This window comes from Chlorocebus sabaeus, chromosome 13 (genome assembly GCF_047675955.1).
Source record: "Chlorocebus sabaeus isolate Y175 chromosome 13, mChlSab1.0.hap1, whole genome shotgun sequence".
NCBI classification, from domain to species: Eukaryota; Metazoa; Chordata; class Mammalia; order Primates; family Cercopithecidae; genus Chlorocebus; species Chlorocebus sabaeus.
Genome location: NC_132916.1, coordinates 2,546,447 through 2,562,258, shown reverse-complemented (window position 1 = coordinate 2,562,258; position 15,812 = coordinate 2,546,447). Strand labels below are relative to the sequence as shown.

Genomic DNA, 15,812 nt, shown 5'->3' with positions numbered 1-15,812 from the left:
CCTGAAGGAGTGACCCAGCTGCCTCGGACAGCAGTCCTCGATTCTGTGGCCACTTCAGCCCCGCGCTCACCAGCCACTCACCTCTCCCCTCTCACGCTCCCTTGGGCCTGGTTTTCAACCGCTGATTTCAGTCTTATTTCACTTTCTTTTTTTAATGTGGTGTCTTGCTCTGTTGTCCAGGCTGGAGTGCAGTGGTGCAGGCTTGGCTCACTGTAACCTCTGCCTCCTGGCTCAAGCGATTCTCCCACCCCAGACCCCTGAGCAGCTGGGACCACAGGCACGAGCCATCACACCCAACTAATGTTTTGTAGTTTTTGGTAGACACAGGGTTTCTCCATGTTGCCCAGACTGGTCTCCATCTCCTGACCGCAAGTGATCTGCCTGCCTCACCTCCCAAAGTCCTGGGATTACAGGCGTGAGCCACTGTGCCCGACCTTATTTCACCTTTTTTATGTGACAAATTTTGCAGACCGTGCAAATGATTCCTCCTACAGAGTGGGGTACATGTTGGTCAGCAGAGCCTCGCACTCCGATAACAATGTCCGTCAACCCAGATGCACAAAGAGGTTCAAGGGCCCTGTCAGCCGCACATCCTGAGACGGCTCTGCGGGGAGAACGCAGGCTGCTGTCCAGGTGAGGGTGCGGTGGCCTCTTCCCACCACTCAGAGCTCTGAGCTGCGTGGGCTGGCATGTGCAATGCATGGGCTGCCATGTGAGATGCACGGGCTGGCGTGTGGAGCATGTGAGACGCGTGGACATCCCAATCCCAGGCTCTCAGGCTACTCGCTGGGGAGATCGGGCTCCTGGGTCACGTCCCTTAAAGAGGGGCGGAGCAGGACACACCCCTTAAAGAAGGGCTGAAGCAGGACTTATTCCTAGGTCCATCCCCTTCTGCTTCTGTTCACAGGGTCCCCAAGGACGCTGACCTCGTCGCCTCTCTGGGCACGGAGACCCTCCCAGACCCTCACGCTTCCACCCCTCTCATGGTGCTTCCAACCCTGGCCCCAGATCACAGATTGAGAACCTTGGGACTGGGGAGGGGCAGCATGAGCCAGCAGCTCAGACACAGGGTGTCAGTGAGGGCAGGGTTCTGTGTGTGCTCCCAGCAGGGCCCCTCAGCCCCTGGGACCCTGCCCCGAACAGGCTTTCTCCCTCTGGTTCCGGGTCTCCCCCGCAGTCCCTCATCCCACAACAAGCCGGGGGTTAGGGCGCTCTTCATTCCCATCCTAGAGATAAGAAAGCTGGGGCGGAGAGGAGCTGGTGGGGGATGTCAGGGCCCACGCTGCCTCTGGGATGCTCCAGCTGGGGTCTCAGGGTGGGGACCATGTGAGCCCGAAGCCTGCAGCCATCACCCTCCTGCTGTCACCTGCCCCTGCTGGGAGGCAGAGGGCCTCTGGGGCTCGGGTTCAGTGCCTGCTCCCCAAGTGACTGGCTTTTTATTCTTGGAAAGAAACTATGGGCGGGGGAGTGGCTGGGAGGGAAGGTGAGCACGAAGGCCTCTCAGCTGCTACTGCTGCCTCAGCTCTGGACTTTTCCCTCCACCCAGAGGGCAGATGCTTGGAATTCTCCTGCTGCCTCCCCCGACATCTGATCTTCCTGGGCATAAACACTCGCCTGTGGGACCTCAGCTGCTGCCGCTGTTAACTCAGCACTTAAAAGCACTCTAACCTCCCGGAAGGAAGACGGGAGCTGTGAGCTCATCAGGACCAGAGGGCCAGAGGCTCAGGGGGGCTCAGCTGCAACCAGGCAGGTGGGAGGACTGTGTAGACAGGACCCTCAGGCTACCCTCTCACTCCTGTCCCCTGCACACAGCACCAGCTAGCGCAAGCCTTCCACTGGGTCAAGGCAAACGTTAATTCGCTAAACACGTGTGCTACTAACCAGGTGTCCGTGTGACCCACGGGCCTGCCTGTCCACCTCCCCGGGACTTCTTGTGTCCATGTGACCCACGGCCCTGCCTGTCCACCTCCCCACTCCTTGTGTCCGTGTGACCCATGGCCCTGCCTGTCCACCTCCCCACCCAGGTGTCCGTGTGACCCACCGGCCTGCCTGTCCACCTCCCCACTCCTTGTGTCCATGTGACCCACTGGCCTGCCTGTCCACCTTCCCACCCAGGTGTCCGTGTGACCCACCGGCCTGCCTGTCCACCTCCCCACTCCTTGTGTCCGTGTGATCCACAGGCCTGCCTGTCCACCTCCCCACCTAGGTGTCTGTGTGATCCACAGGCCTGCCTGTCCACCTCCCCACCTAGGTGTCCATGTGACCCACAGGCCTGCCTGTCCACCTCCCCACTCCTTGGGCCTGCTCTCGGGACACTGACCACACGTGCCCTGCTGAGAGCCCAAGTCCCCCCTGCCAGTTTGGCTCCTGGAGAACGGGAGCTGTGGCTTAGGGGAAGGGGGCAATTTGGAAAGTAAAATAACTTCATCCCAGGGCTGGCCCACACCAGGGCCATATGCGGGGGCAGCAGCCTCCCTGGGGGGCTGCACTGGGTGGTGAGCGTGGGCCCTGACACCAGGCACAGGTTCAAACCCGGATCAGCCTCTGGCAGTGGGTCCCCGGGGGTCCCTGGCTTTCTGTGTGCCTTCGCTCCCTCAGCTGTACAGGGAAATCCTTCTGCTGCCGGTGGGTGGAGTGTCCAGGGTGTGTCACAGCCCCTGGGACACGATCACTGTCAGCCTCACTGTTGTTTTTAGAGAATGTTTTTGGGAAGCGACACCAGCCCCTCCTCGAAGGCCTGTGGCCCTGTAGGGGACTCTTAGGAGGCTGTGGCTGCTTCCTCCTCCTTTCAGGGACCAGCCTCAAGACAGCGGCTGGGCTCTGGTCAGCTGTCCCCTCCCTTGGGGAGCAGACCTCCGGGACACAGGTGGAGGAGGACCGAGGCAGGAGTGGCCGCCTCCGGACAGCTGTGTTTATCACTCACACTGTTTACCGTCACTGTGCACAGATGATCAACAGCAGACGGACTATCAGCAGTTTCCTTGCTGCTTCTGAATCTCTACGAGGGTGCACCCCTTCTAGAGCACTGGGCCAGGCCCCGTCTGTCCTCAGGTCCCCGGGACGTTCCTGAGGGCCGCCCAGCGGGGAGCGGAAAGTTGAAGGCAGATGGGCACAGCAACTCTGTTTTAGACAGAAATGCTGCTCAGGTTTCACTAGAAAATGGAACTCTGCTCCTAAAATAAGTGGGAAGCCGGAGCAGGTGAGGGAAAGCACGTGAGTCCTGCAGTGAGAACAGACGCTCCCACGGAGGGGCACGAATCCCACTGGCGCTGGCGGTGCCCGTCATCCACTTATTGAAGGGAGGTGCTGCCCTCCTCGCTGGCAGGAAAAGCAGCTACTCAGCAATCACAGCCCATCGTCCACCTGCTCAGGCTGCAGACGCGGGACTCAGTCTCTCAGTCTTAGCTCGGCTCTCCATCCCGCGCCCAGACAGTGAGCAAATCCCAGTGGTGTTACCCCTGAAACCCACCCAGCCTCTGTCTGACCCCGTTCCCACCTCCACGTCCACCGCTGGGACCCAGCCCTGGCTGGCTGGTCTCCCTCCTGGATGGTGGCAATGGGCTCCAGAGTCTCTCTGCCATTCTCGTCCCTCTGCCTCCCAGGCTCTCAGCTCCGTGATCATACTAAACACGGACCACAGCAGAGAACAAACGGCTCCCTGCTCCCTCCTGAGCAGCCAGAGGCCTGAGAATCACCTCAAGTCCCTCGTGGGCTGGACTTGTTCACTCTCTGGCCTCATCCTCTGCTCCCACCAAGGGGTCCCTGGGCTGCAGCCACCCCAGCCCCTCGCCTCCCTGCCCCTGGGCCTTTGCACGTTCTGTCTGAGGGGCTCTTCCCATCTCCTGCCTGTTCTCACTGCCCGCTCTGATGCTGCATTGCTGGGGAGGCCCGTCACAAGCCTGCATTTTCATGGCTGCATACGGCATTTAGAGTTATTTGACCCGTGCCTGTTTGCCTGTTTGCTGTCTGTCTCTCTCTGGAAGGAAAGCTCTGCCAGGTCTTACTTGCTGCGGTTTTGTTCCCTTCCGTCTCCCCACTGCTGAGAGCAGTTCTTGGCCACAACGCATGCTCAGCAGTGGGTGCTGCGCTGAAGTTTGTAGGAAACAGATGCCACGCAGGGCACACCTCCACCATGCACGGTGCTTCCACGTGATTCTCAGCCGCCCTCTCGGGGGCTACTCTGTCCATTTTACTGATCTGCCAATGGGGGCTCATGAAGCCAACTCCAAAATCCAGGTGTCCTGGTTTCCATTCGAGGCTTGCCAACCGATTCCAGGCCATTTGCTGGAGACCTCGGGTCAGCAGGAAGCCCTCACTGGCCACCCGAGTGGACTCCCAGCTCCGCTCCCTGCCTTGGGCTCTGTGGGGAGAAGGTGCCTGTAAACTATAGGGTGTTATGATCTTGAATGTGAACCGTAAACTTTTCAGAGCTTAGTGCAGAAAGACAAAAGATAGGCCACACCTTCTTCCTGGTTCCAGACAACTTCCTGGTAACTAGAATGGTTAGTGCCAGCCGATAATAAAAGGCCAAGGAGCCGCAGGGCTGGAGACCCCGCAGTGTGTGCCTTCCCAACAGAGGGGCAGGCTGCAGGTGGAGAGGCCCCTTCTCTGAATCCTCTTCCACAGACTCTGCTCTCTGTACCCCAAAGCTGCTCCAGTTGGTTTTTCTGCCTGGAATGCCCTTTCTACCTGTGTCTCTGCCCAGAGCCTTCTCTGTCCCTCCAGGCTCCCAGCAGAGTCCTCCTCCCGTCCTCGCCCCTCCTCTTGTCTCAGGGTCAGGCTCCTGGGGACTCGGTGGCCTTGGTCAGGTGTCAGCAGGATGGCTCAGGTAGGACCTCCACTGTGCATCCTTGCCCTACAGAGCAGTATCTCTGGAGCTAGTGGGTGGATCTTGATGCAGAAACTCTGGGAGCAGGCCGGCAACCGCATTTGCGGGGCCCCAGCATCTGCGCATCTAGCAAGTGCTGGTGCTGCCGGCCCACGACCCTGAGAACATGGCCTCTGAGTGACACATGGGCCCGGTAGAGGCCCACGGGCTGGAACTGAATTGCAGCTCCTCAGACAGAGGGGCTGGAAGGCTACTCTGCAGAAGCAAAACACAGTCAACCAGAGACAAAACGGCCTCTGTTCTGCGTCCCCAGGTCCCAGACTAACAGACTCACAGGCCCAGTTCTGCCTTCATTCCGCTCACTCCGGAGCAGGTGTGTCGCTAGGAAGAAATGGCTAAGAGTGGCCAGTGACCAGCAGCCGGGTGTTCAGGTGTCCGGCACGAGCCAGGTGGCTTCCCCGTGAGGTCCATGAACGAGCCAGGCTCCGTCCGGCCTCCACAGCGCTGCACTTCCTGGCCCTCTGCTGGGCTGCCACTGGCCCATCTGTCGGCTCAAACGTCATCTCTGTGGACACAGCACTGCCAACCACCCAGCCAGGGGCCTCACCAAGGATGCACCCGTGTGCCGCCATGCCCCATCCGCTCCGGGTTTGATGGGACCAGGATGGTCTTCGTTACTTGTCTATTATGTGTCCTGCTCAGTGTCACAGCAGCTCCTCCACCCCACAGTCCTTGCGCATCGCCAGGACTTTGCAAAATGTTCTCGATAAAGACTCACTGAACAAGGGCACACCGGGCTGCTCCGGACTGAAGGTCTGTGTCTCCCAAATTCACCACGTGGAAACCTTTACCCGAGGGAGATGCTGTTAGGAGGTGGGGCCTTTGGGAGGTGATGCAGTCATGGGGGTGGGGTCTCAGGAATGGGAGGATCCCTTTATAAGAGAGACCCAGAGAGACGGTCCGCCCCTTCGCCCTGTGAGGACACTGCAAGAAGGTGCTGTCTGCAAGGAAGCGGCCCTCACCACACACCAAATTGCCCGGTGCCTTGATCTCAGGCTTCAAGCCTCCAGACTGCGAGGACTGAGCATCTGTTGTTTAAGCTCCTGGTCTGTGGGATTTTGCTACAGCATCCTGAAAGGACTAAGACACTGTCCCAATCCAGTCACCACCAGGGTGACCTCTGTGGCAGCCACCCTATGAGCAGGCCTGGCCAAGGACGAGAGGACAGAGGCAGCCTTGACCCCGGACGTGCACACAACGTTGGTGTATCAGTCAGTTCTCACATGCTCATAAAGACATGCCTGGGAATGGGTACTTTATAAAGGAAAGAGGTTTAGAGGACTCACAGTTCCACATGGCTGGGGAGGCCTCACAATCATGGTGGAAGGCAAGGAGGAGCAAAGGCATGTCTTCCATGGTGGCAGGCAAGAGGGCGTGTGCAGGGGAACTCCCCTTTATAAAACCATCAGCTCTCGTCAGGCTTATTCACCGTCACGAGAACAGCACAGGAAAAACCCATCCCCGCAATTCAATGACGTCCCTCCGGGTCCCTCCCACCACACAGAGGGATGATTACCGTTCAAGGTAATAACCTCGGGTGGGGACACGGCTCAGTCATATCAGTTAGGTCACTGAAAACAGGTCCTGGGATCCAGAGCTCTCAAAACTCAAGGTCACGGTCATCATTCATCAAACATCCACAGCTCGGCCTGTCGGCAAGTGCTACCAATGGCTGTGAGCTGACTGGCCCCACCTCACACTCGGCCACGCCAGCCCTGTGGAAATGTCACCACAGACCTGACAAGCAGCCTGCAGTGTAGACATTCGCTGAACTTTCACAGGAGGCTCAGGCTGCCTGGACCAAATCCGGGGCGCCCACTTGCCCGAGGCCCAGCAGCATCCTAGGAATTTAAATCAAGGCAAACTCAGTCTTTGCACGGAACCTTGAATGAGGTTCTCAGATTTTTGTGTAGGGAGACCATGGGGATCAGAGGCCAGAAAGCCTCTGGAACTATTCAGAGACTGTCCACTGAGCACATGTGCAGAGCAGGATAAACATGAGCTTTATGATTAGACCCTCTGAGCAGCTGAGGGCCAGCGGCTCCCCAGAAATGATTAGCACTGCTTCCTCCTCAGGAAGCAAGGTGGGTTCTGGCCAGGTGGACTCCGGCAGGGAGTAACCTCTTTTGTTCAAGGTGAAATGAGATCTAGGGTTTTTTTGGTTTCTTTGTTCTGTGGTTGGTTTGGTGTGGTTCTAAATGGCAGCCCTCAGGGCTTGGGGTTCAGTGTGGGATGCCTGTAAGGGACCCGCGCCCTCAGCTGACCCCTGTGCTTCTCCAGACTCTCCCTAGCAGATGACCCGGCAGCTATCCCTCTCTCTAGGTTGGCCAGCTCAGGAGACCCTCCCTGCTCAGCAAGGCCTGGCCCACTCTGTTCTGTCCACCTGCCTCTCTTCCCAGGCAAGCTGTGTGTTTTCAAAAATAGATTTTATTTTTTAGAATAGTTTTAGGTTCACAGCAAGATTGAGAGGAAGGTGCAGACAGCTCCCATGTGCACGCAGCCCCCACCCACACATGGCCTCCCCCACCCACACATGGTCTCCCCCACCCACACATGGCCTCTCCCACCCACACACGGTCTCCCCTACCCACACATGGTCTCCCCCACCCACACATGGTCTCCCCCACCCACACATGGCCTCTCCCCCAACCACACATGGTCTCCGTCCACCCACACATGGTCTCCCCCATCCACACATGGTCTCCCCCACCCACACATGGCCTCTCCCCCAACCACACATGGTCTCTGTCCACCCACACATGGTCTCCCCCATCCACACATGGTCTCCCCCACCCACACATGGTCTCCCCCACCCACACATGGTCTCCCTCCACCCACACATGGTCTCCCTCCACCCACACATGGTCTCCCCCACCCACACATGGTCCCCCCCACCCACACATGGTCTCCATCCACCCACACATGGTCTCCGTCCACCCACACATGGTCTCCCCCCACCCACACATGGTCTCCCCCACCCACATATGGCCTCCCCCATCCACACATGGTCTCCCCCACCCACACATGGTCTCCCTCCACCCACACATGGTCTCCCCCACCCACACATGGTCTCCCCACCCACACATGGTCTCCGTCCACCCACACATGGTCTCTCCCACCCACACATGGCCTCTCCCAACCCACACATGGTCTCCCCCACCCACACATGGTCTCCCCCACCCACACATGGTCTTCCCCCACCCACACCCCACCCACACATGGTCTCCATCCACCCACACATGGTCTGCCCCCCACCCACACATGGCCTCCCCCCACCCACACATGGTCTCTCCGACTTACAGCAACTTCCACCAGAGTGGTGCATGGGTTATAATCAATGGGCCTGTGCTGACTCGCCACCATCACCCAGAGGCCATGGTGACACCAGGGCCTACTCTCGGTGCCAGCCATTGAGAGTGGTTCAACTGTCCCCGACTCTCAGCCAAGGCAGAACAGCTGGAGAACGTGGTGAAGGTGCTTACACCTTTTCCAGATGTGTTCACCCACAGAGTCACATTGAGCAAAGGGTTTACATTATCCCCATTTCACAGTTGGAGGAAACCAAGGCCCAAGAGGAATAAAAAAATTGCCCAGGTGCCTGTAATCCCAGCTACTCTAGAGGCTGAGGCAGGAGAATCGCTTGAACCTGGGAGGAGGAGGCTGCAGTGAGCTGAGATAGCGCTATTGCACTCTAGCCTGGGCAACAAGAGTAAAACTCTGTCTCGAAAAACAAAACAAAACAAAACAAAAATTGCCCAAGAAACAATTACAGAAACAAGAACCAAAGTACCCGGCCAGGTGCTACTTCTACTGGCCCCTCCCTCGCCGCAACCCGTCTGTAACTCACCAGGGACTGGAGCCCCAGGGCAGGTCCAGTGTCCCCAGGGGCCACAGCAGGCTCTGGGCCAAGGACGCCCTGGTGCCTGCACAAAGGGTGCAAGGGGTCAGAGGCATCCTGGACCCTCAACAGAGAGTGGAGTTACCCCTGCGCGTTTAGGAGACTTGACAAAGCCCCCTCTAACAGAAGGGAGAGTGACTGTTTTTTCTTCGCTTCACATCCTGAATTTAAAAATCAGGAATCAAACTGTAGAAGGGGCACCGAGTGACCACAGCAATGTGGTGCCTGAGCTGCCAGGGACAGAGTACAGAGCCCACCTGGCAAGATGGCAGGGACAGCACCTGCCTGTCCCAGGTTCTGTGGCAGTTTTCGATGCCCAAAAGAGGCATGTTCCCCCGACGGGCACAACGGACCATAGGGCTCCCTCCCTCCCGGGCAGCAGGAGCATGAAGCTGACTTGTTAGTTGCTCAGAGGTCAGTGAAATGCAAGTCTGACCTCGGCCTTCCTGTCGTCGTGGACAAAGCAAGTCGCCTCTCAGCCTCTACACCCACCACAGGGCGAATGCAGCCACCCAGCCCCTGCCAGACCCCTGGCAGCTCCTGGCTTTGGACCGGGTCCTCCAACTGTCCGTCTGTCCATGCGCTCAGCCAGAACCCCAGATGGGCCTTCGTCACAGCCCTGAACTGCTCCCTACCAGAGTCTCCAGGACCCAGCACCTGTCGCTGGGGAGCAGGCCCAGGGTTCAGACACAAATGCTCAGTGACATCGACAGAGAAACAGGCCTCGTGCCTGGTGTCCCTCCGAAAACCCAGAAGAGCAGCTGGGAAGGTGCCCTGTACGGTTCCAGAGTCTCGAAGGAAACCATTGACCCAAATTGTGCTGTTCATGGAAAGGCACCAAGACAAATTAAAAATATGTGAACCTCCAATCAGCGCTCTCCGGTTAAGTTTAAAACCCCACACACCACCATCCGTTTAATTTTGCTACATTTAAGGACAACACAGCTGTTCGGGTTGGGGGCCACCGGGGGCCAGTACCTTCCCTTTATCTGAAGTCCACAGGCCTGGTCTGGTTTCCAGGCACAGATGGGGTTTCTCTAGGCCCTTGAAGTTTACCGAGAACTATGCATCTGGCAGCACACGGAACACTGCGATGACAGCCCAGCCCCGAGAGCTCCCGTCTCAGGCGCCAGCACTGAGAAGCCAGCATCCTCTTTCTACAAGAGCCCAAATGGAAGAGTTCTAAGACAGAGTAACTTCAACACGTGCACCTGCATGAAGGGGAAGTCATCAGCTTGGAGCTGGCCATGCTGGTAATTCTAGGCCTGAGACAAGGACTGTGGAAAGGAAGGACCCCTGGCTGCTTTCAGGTGGAACAAGGCCAGCTCCTTGCTCTCACCTCCCACTCAGGAAGCCTGGGCTGCCTGCACCTTTTAGCAGGACCGGTTGATCAGATGAAGAAGCCAGTCTCCTGGCAAGACCTCCGGTGTGCAGCAGCCACTGGGCAGACAGACAAGGGCCACAGGCTGACCCTGACCGCGGGGCCTGGGCCAGTGTGCTGCCCACATTCAGATGCCTGGGTCATCGCTGGGCACCTTGCGGATGGGAGCTGACGTGACCCTAGGGGATGTCCAGGCCACACAGGGCTGGCCCACCAGGAACTGGGGTGGGTGCTCTGAGCCTGGCTCCCAGGTAGGGGAGCGGTGGCGGCTGTTGCCTTCAGGGCTCCTTGGTCTTATCAGGAATGCCGGCCAGATGCTCTGAAGCCTCTGTTAGGATGTGTTTCCCTTCCTAGGTGGCATCAGAGCAGTGGGCCGGCGGCTCTGGCCATGGAGGCTGATCGAGGGACGGAGGGGGCACAGCTTTTGAGTGTGTGCAGCCAGGTGGCGGCCAGGACCTAGCCGATCTCTGACTTGTTCACTCACAAAATTGTGCACCGACTCTGGGACACAGAAGTCTCCAGGACTAGGGGCACAAAGGCACCAAGAGGAAGATTCATCCTGTGGACAGTGGAACTGGCCAAGGAGTTCAGTGCCAGTGACAATCGCCTTGGTACATGCATGGGGGATGGGGAAGCTCCCTGGAGAGCGGGGGTTGAGGGGTCCCACACAGGTAAGACCCCCGTAAGAGGCTCCATTTCCATGTATTTTGCATTTCCTATGTGGAGCAGAGCTGAGACAGGTGCTTTACTGTCACTTCTTCCTAATTCCTGCTGTAACCTGTAAGGTTCTTACACACTGCCCAGCGTCCCAACACTTCTCTGAGCCGAGGCCAGAGCCCAGCTCAGCCTGCAGAGCCCAGAGCACCTGGCCACACTCCACCAGCTGCCCCATGTGTTTGATCACCACCATTAGAACACAGTTCACACTGCGACTGGGACACCATGCCCCAGTGTGTCCACAGTAGGAAGTGCGAGGCTGCCAGGCCACCCTCCCTGCAGGACACCCTACACGGTACTGGCTTGGGATGTGACATTTTGGCAGCCAGTGCTGACCAGCGCACAGCTCCATGATGCACCGATGGCCATGGGTCATTGGTGGGGCACAGAGCCTGGCACCAGGCAGCCCCAGCCCCGCTGACTGGACAGGTGGGGCCAGGTGGGCTCCTGAGGCTTGGCTGGGGGCACCCGGTGGAGAGCATATGGGAGGTGCCTGCGCCTCTGCCCTCTCCAGAACATGGAGCCCAGCGGGGACGAGGCTGCCGTCCCCTGCAGCAAAGCCCTCCTTGGCCAGTTCCACTGTCCACCGTGGGTCTCTGCTGTCCCCGGCTCTCCTGCTGGGCTGCAGACGCAGCAGCCTCTCCCTCTCTTGACTGTGCCCTCCCCCCATCTGGCTGCCCCAGGGGTCTTGAACACATCATGAAAGGCGACGACCTTCTGGGAAGTCTCCACTGGGCCCAGGCCCCTCCGCTGTCCTCCCCCAGTCCGTCTGCCACTGTGTGCTGTGCTCACTGTCCAGGGCCCAGGACACCCCGGCAGGCAGCCGCCACTCCATAAACACAGATGGACTCTGACTAATTGCTTCATTAGGAGTTTTGGACTTGACAATGGGTTTATCAGGGAATCAAATGCATTTCTGCACTTACAATATGTTTGGCTTAGGAGGAGTTTATCAGAAGGCCCCATTATCATTTGAATATCTGACCTTGAAAGGCAAATGGTTCCACATGGCTCCCAGAGCACCTGGCGCTGTGCCGTGTCACTCACACCCGCGATAATCTGCTGCAGGCTGTCTGCCCACCGGGCAGCAGGTGGCAGGAGACGCAAGCAGAGATGGCGCGCTCCTGCTCACTGCCCGCCCTGGCTCTATAAATATTTGTTCAAAGAGAGAAGTGACCTTCCAGCCTCAGTGGTGCCTTTCAAGTGGCACTCCCCCCACCGAGCCTACGCCTGCTCTCCCTCCCCGGGTGGGGCTGGGATGGAAGAGAGACAGGGTCTGGGTGAGCTACAGGCTCTAGTCACGGCTAGGAGGGGCAGGAATGCCTGCCCAGGGCAGGGGCTGCACGCTGTGGGCCACATGGACTGAAGGAGCCCGCCTGGCCCAGCCCTCAGCCCTGTGGGCCCTCAGCTTCTGGCACCCTGGGTGACGAGTGTAGGGCTGGCAACGCCTCTCCCGTGGATAATGACCCCCCACCAGTCCTGGTGACCGGGGCCCAGGCAGATCCTGTGCTGAGCTCATGGGTGCTTCTGGCTCAGGCAACACCGAAAGGACTCCTGATGTTTGATGGGACCCCCAGCACCATTCCACCTGGGGCCATGGCCATTGTCACCTGGTGCTCCTCCAAATGTTCCAGGAGGGACCCTAGGAAAGGTGAGGTCTCACTGACCCCTGGCAGCAGCAACAGCAAGAGCCGCCGCCGGCCCTGGCCTAGTGCCTCGCCCACACGCTCAAGGGGATGGGAGAGCAGCCCCGGCAGGGTGACCATGGCTGCAACGATCACCGCACTGGGACAGGCAGCACTTGAGACTGTCCCGGGCAAGACAGGCTTGGGGTCTACCTATGAGGAGGGGAGACTTGAGCCTGTTCAAAATACAGCCATTTTCAAAACTGAAGGCAAAATTCCCGTCAAATCCAAAGCCCTGGTTTGCATCTTAGTGAAGATGCTTCGGACAAGGCTCAAGGCAGGGTAGGGAAGTTCGCGTGCCTTGGGAAGCCACTGTACTGTCAGAATACTGAGCCTTCCAAACAGACACCTTGTAGATGTCAAGAAAATGACCCGACTGCTTCTAGAACAACAAACAAAATTGTGAAACATCAGACAAAATCTGTGTCGTCAACAACCTTGCCCTGCCACCCCTCCCAACACCGACTTTAAAAGCTTAGAGGCCCCTAGTGACAGCGTGGATAAGTAGACCAGCTCCAGTGCCTCCTTAGCTATGGGAGGTGGTCACTGCACCTGCAGGAAGTAAGTGAACCCCTACAAGGCCGAAGCCCCTCCGTTAGCAGGAAGTGAGTGAACCCCTACAAGGCCGAAGCCCCTCTGTTAGCAGGGGCCGAACAGAGCTCTTCGGAGAGGAAGCAGTGATCCGTGAGGCTGAGTATGGGAATCCCCCTCTCCGGGTGCTTAGGAGGAGCTGTGGGGTCTCAGTGGAGGAACTGCACCAAAGACAGTCAATGCAGAGCTGATGCGTCCTGGCTAAACTGGGTCTTGGTGACAGGCAGCCCTGCCTGGCCTGGCTTTCGGGGAGACATTTCCTGCTGTGTCCTGCAGAGAACACCCTGTGGTCCTCAGGTTCCCGACTTCCTTAGTCTTTTCGGGGCCTAGGGTTTCCTGAGTTCAATGTCAAGTTCATATCTGAAGGGGTCTGACAGGGGCCAGGCCAGAATCCTGGGGAATTGGCATCCCGATGACAAGTCAGCTGTCTCTGGAAACTTCTCCGTGGGTCTGGATCCTCTGCTCAACTCCCGGGTATGTGTTCCCAACTGTGGAGCTCGTACAAGCCCACCAGGCCATTCCGGCCATGCCCAGAGACTGGAAGGGGCCCTATAATGCCCCCTGAGTCTCAAGAGGCTTCCCCATTGCATGACAAAGCCCAGGGTGCCTGGTGACCTCTTGTGCTGCATTCCTGGGCACCACAGAATCCTTCCACAGCCCACGGGGGAAAAAGGAGACACAAATGTTGTTGAGTGGGGGACGACTGACTGAGACCCCTGCATCCCTGGCCAACCAGGCTGCACCCCCTGCCCCACCTGGAGTGCCTGGTGCTGGGGACGGCTCCTCCCCAGCTCCTGTTCTGCCTGCCTCTTTCCCCAGAAAGACAGACTGCACCTGCCCTGGTCCGCGGGAGCAGGTGGGATAGGTGAAGGGGCAGCCCACTTTGGTCTTCAGTCATCTTTTCGTTAATGCTAATGGGGCAGGGGTGGGGGCTGGGGGGGAGGTCTCACAGAGAAGGGCTGAAGTTCTGAAGTGGCATGGGTGGGGAGAGGCGGTATTTAGGGCTGCCCAGAGATGGCTCCCCTTCCCCACCACCCCTGCCCAGTCTACTTAGGAAACACCACCACCTAGGCCCTTCCAGACCCTTCCAGGCCCTTCTAGACCCTTCTGGAGGTCCCGCTCCCACGTTCACTCATCTCCCACTCCAGCCTTACTTTCAAAGAGGGGAGAAAGGGGGAGCTTTGGACAATCTCATGGAAGAAAGGCGAGGATGTCCTCACATTGGTAATTAAATGCTTAGATGTCATTTTGTGACCTGATGTCCGTTCCTGCCCCTGCAGCACACAAATCACTCAAACCTGCACCCTGGCCAGGGTCTGCACCTCCTGCTCTGAGCACTGGCGGTACCTCATCTCAGGTGCCGGCCTTTTGGCTCTGGAAGCAGCCACAGCTGCTTTTCTAGAGGAGAAAACTTGGTTTTTAGAAGGCAGGAGCAGAGCCTGACTCCAGGATCCTCCAGGCTTGTGTGGGCACCTTTCAGGGTCCAAAGCCCTCTAGAAACACGCTCCAGAAAGCAAATTCCAGCCCACACCAGGGTGAGGGTGGGGCGGGGAAGCCGGTAAAGGCAGGCAGAGCTTCCGGTTCCCTTGGCCAGCTCCTGCTGCTGAGCGCAGAGCCCTGGGGAGGGCAGACAGGAGGCTGGGGGAGGGGACCGGGGAAAGGGAGCGTTGGACTGGAGGAGAGATGGGGAGAGATGGGGGGAAAAGGGAGGAGGTAGAGAGGACGTGAGGGAAAGTGGGGGGCAAATGGGGGGGAATGGGGGCAGGGGGAGAGGGCCGGGGCTCCTTCCAGAAGGCAGGCAGGGGGCACATAGCGCGGTGCAGGGACCCCCGTGGGCTGGCGGGTCCTCCCAGACCCGGCTTCAGTCCTGGAAGCCCCAAATGGACGACAGCGGAAGCCCTGGGGCGCAACCCCTGAAACTCGACAGTTCGCGCCACTCCCCGCCTCCGGGGTCCCCTCGCCTGGGGCGGCGGCTGGAGAAGGGCGCACCCCGCCCGCGGAGACCCACGCGCTCACCTGCAGGGGCCAAGGTCCGGCTCCAGGCTCCGCGCCGCGGTCCCGCGGGCAGTGTAAAAGCGGCCGCCGCTCTTGTGCCCTCCGGGTGGGACCACGTGGGGAGGCGGCGGTGATCCCAGAGGGTGACGCGGCCCGCGCCCCGGATTGGCCAGCGCCGCCCGCCCCCTCCCCGCCCAGCGGAGCCTCCCGGGCGGGACCGCGGGCCGTGCAGGTTCTCGGGGTCGCACCGTTCTGGAGGTCACACGGCCCCAGAGTTGCCTGTCCCAGGGGTCGCCCAGTCTGGAGGGTCGCTCCATCCCCGGGTCACACGTCTCCTGATTGCCCGGCCCGGGGCTGCAGCATCCCAGCCTTGCAGAGGTGAGCGCGCCACCCACCCCAAACTGGCCGCCCCCTGCGCGGAGGCACCGGGTTCCGCACCCTGCAGGCTGCTGGCGACCCGGCCGCCGGGTTACTCGGAACGGCGGTATGCATTTGAACCCATCGCTGCCCGCGTTGTCGGTGGACGCCGTGGACCCTGGGCGGGCAGCATGGAGCGCGGAGGGGAGACCTGCCCTGGGGGACAGTGGCAGGGAGGGGATGGTCCTGGGATTTGCATGGGTGATGGGCCAGTTCCAGCCCTGGGAGCAGGAAGACAAC

At 59.2% G+C, this 15,812-nt stretch overlaps 1 protein-coding gene across 1 annotated transcript in view; it reads right to left on the bottom strand.

Moving 5' to 3' along the window:
• The window catches only part of FRMD1 (FERM domain containing 1), a 52,445-nt gene extending 37,183 nt beyond the window's left edge, over positions 1-15,262 (bottom strand). Inside the window, 1 exon segment of the mRNA XM_073022255.1 lies at positions 15,177-15,262. The gene's annotated coding sequence lies outside the window, so the exon portion shown is untranslated.
• Positions 15,263-15,812: the final 550 nt, after the last annotated feature.